This window comes from Asparagus officinalis, chromosome 7 (genome assembly GCF_001876935.1).
Source record: "Asparagus officinalis chromosome 7, Aspof.V1, whole genome shotgun sequence".
Classification (NCBI taxonomy): Eukaryota; Viridiplantae; Streptophyta; class Magnoliopsida; order Asparagales; family Asparagaceae; genus Asparagus; species Asparagus officinalis.
Genome location: NC_033800.1, coordinates 21803479 through 21806089, shown reverse-complemented (window position 1 = coordinate 21806089; position 2611 = coordinate 21803479).

The following is a 2611-nucleotide window of genomic DNA, read 5'->3' as shown; positions in this document are numbered from 1 at the left end:
GATGTCCACTCACGATGAAATATGAGAGAGTTAGTTTCAGAAAACATAATCCCATGTTTAACAAAAATTTGTTTTCAGAAATTTGTTTAAACTGATTTGTTTTAACAAAATAAATAAAAACACATCCTAGAAAATATCTAACAGCCTAGCTAACCACTTTGATCTCTTTAAAATCTTTACCCATCCCCTCTACCCCTTTTTCTTCAAGGTACTCTAAAAAAACGGAGAGAAGAGAAGGAACAACGGATGGAACTTGAGGAGGGATGGAGAAGGAGTTTACTTGGATTTAGCTTTCGGAGTTTCTCCCGAATTTCGACAAGCATATTTGTCCTCTTTAAACTTTTGTATATATTAGATTAGAAAAAAAATCTATGTTTTATTTCAGTATATACCCATTGTACGTTACTCCTTTGCTCATAACTTTGTTTATGATCTCTTAGATATTTTTATATTATAGATGATTGTGAAAATTCGTGATTGGGAGTTGTGTCATCATAGTTTCTCTCCCATGTGAGTATTTCTTCATATATATGTTAGATATTCATGCTCCTACATACTAGGTGAAGATTTATATAAGCAAGTCTTTACAGGAAGATATTGATGGGTCTTTTGAGAGGCTGGTTAGAATATTACAGTATTTGATTTCGTATCAACTATAGTGTTCTTTTCATTTGATCACAGTTCTAGAAATTTATTAATAACTATATTGTAAATTCTTTTTCCAATCAATATTTTGTACTTGAAGGATCTATTTACTATTATCTTTCAAGAATTATTAATTTGACATACAGATAACTAAAAGTATCCTAATGTCACTAGGAAGGAACTCTAGAGGGGGGTGAATAGGGTTTATACTAATCTAATCCGATTTATGTCAATTTAAAACTTATTAATAAATATATCCTAGCAAATGAGATATGAACAAAATATATATGCAAGGATATGAAACTAAGGGTGATATAAACAAACAAGATAGTGAGAATATAAACAATGAGCAATTGACAAAGGTGATATAAGATGAACACAACAATAAGTGCGCCAAGCCAAACTCAAACACAAGATATGATCACGGAGTTCGGTCCCCATGACCTACGTCTCCGCTCCTCACCTCGAGGAGATCTCCACTATCACAATTGGATTTTTTACGCTCACCCGAATAACGTTTACACCGACACACTCGGTTTTCTAGCTCACCGAAAACTTTACAATTACTCACAATGTAAACACATTAACTACCACCTCAAGTGTTGGTCTCTAGCCCATGTTTCCTTCAAGTGTTAGGAATTATAACCTCTCTCTAGGTATTACCACCTACCCCACTCCTCTTGGGACGATCCCGTCTCTCACCACACACTCCTCTTGGTGTACTAGTTAATACAAAGTGAATCTTCACAATACAACAATCAGTTTTCTAGTTCACCAAAAACTTTACAACTACACACTTGCAAATTATACTTCACACCCTCTAAGTGTTGGTCTAGCCCGTGTCACCTTCCTCAGGTGTTCGGAATTACCACCTCTCACTAGGCTTTACTACTGACCCCACTCCTCTTAGAACCGACCACATCTCTCACTAACCACTTTTCTCGGTGTCCAAGTGTAATATAATGTGCAACTTACAATTAGGCTCACAAATCAAATGATTGTTCTCTAAACATAGTGAGAACTCAATTAGGCACAACTCAATGTCACAAACTCACAACCCCAAATTATACTATGAATGTAAATACAATAAGCTCAATAGGTTGTGTGTGAACAAAGAGATAAATCAAAACAATCTAAACTCAATGTAAATCTAGCTTATGGATATTATAATTTAAAACAATAAATAGCTAGAATGAGTTTAGGAAACTTCTCTATATGATGACAAGAGGGAGAGAGAGAGAAGAGTTGAAGCTCAAACACAAATGGTGATCTCCTCTAGCTCTTGTGAAATTATCTTCACAAACTTGAAACTCTTAAACCACACTTAAACCCTTAAACAAAACTTGTAAACTCTTTTTAAAACTTTTCTCTTATTAGGTGGGAGAGGTAAATGCAAAGAGGTATTTATAACAATCCAAGACATCAGCCAAAACCCCAAGGAAATGACCAAAAACCCACACAAAAACAGAATCTAGAAATAGTCGTTACTGTGTAATGGTCATATTTATAAGTCGACTTGCATTCGACTTAGTATAAGTTGACTTGTATTCGACTTACAATAAGTCGACTTGAAAGTTCACATAAGTCGACTTGAAGATGAAAATTAACACACAAAAATCTGCCTATAAGTCGACTTGAATTCGACTTGTCATAAGTCGACTTGTAGTCATGAATAAGTCGATTCAGCAGAGGAAAAAAGGCATATTCCAGAGCATTTCATAAGTCGACTTATCAACCCTGATAAGTTGACTTATGAACATGCACAGACACTGTGCATGTCCAAAATCTGACTATTAAACCTTGATAAAAAATAGCAAATAAAATCTAAAAATTATGAAACTTTGGAACATGATTGTAGACATTATACACATGTTACAAAAACTGGTTTTTAAAAAACACCTCCCAAATGAGAAATCTCTTCATTTTTCAAATATATCCAAAAACATAAAAACTAAACATACATGTT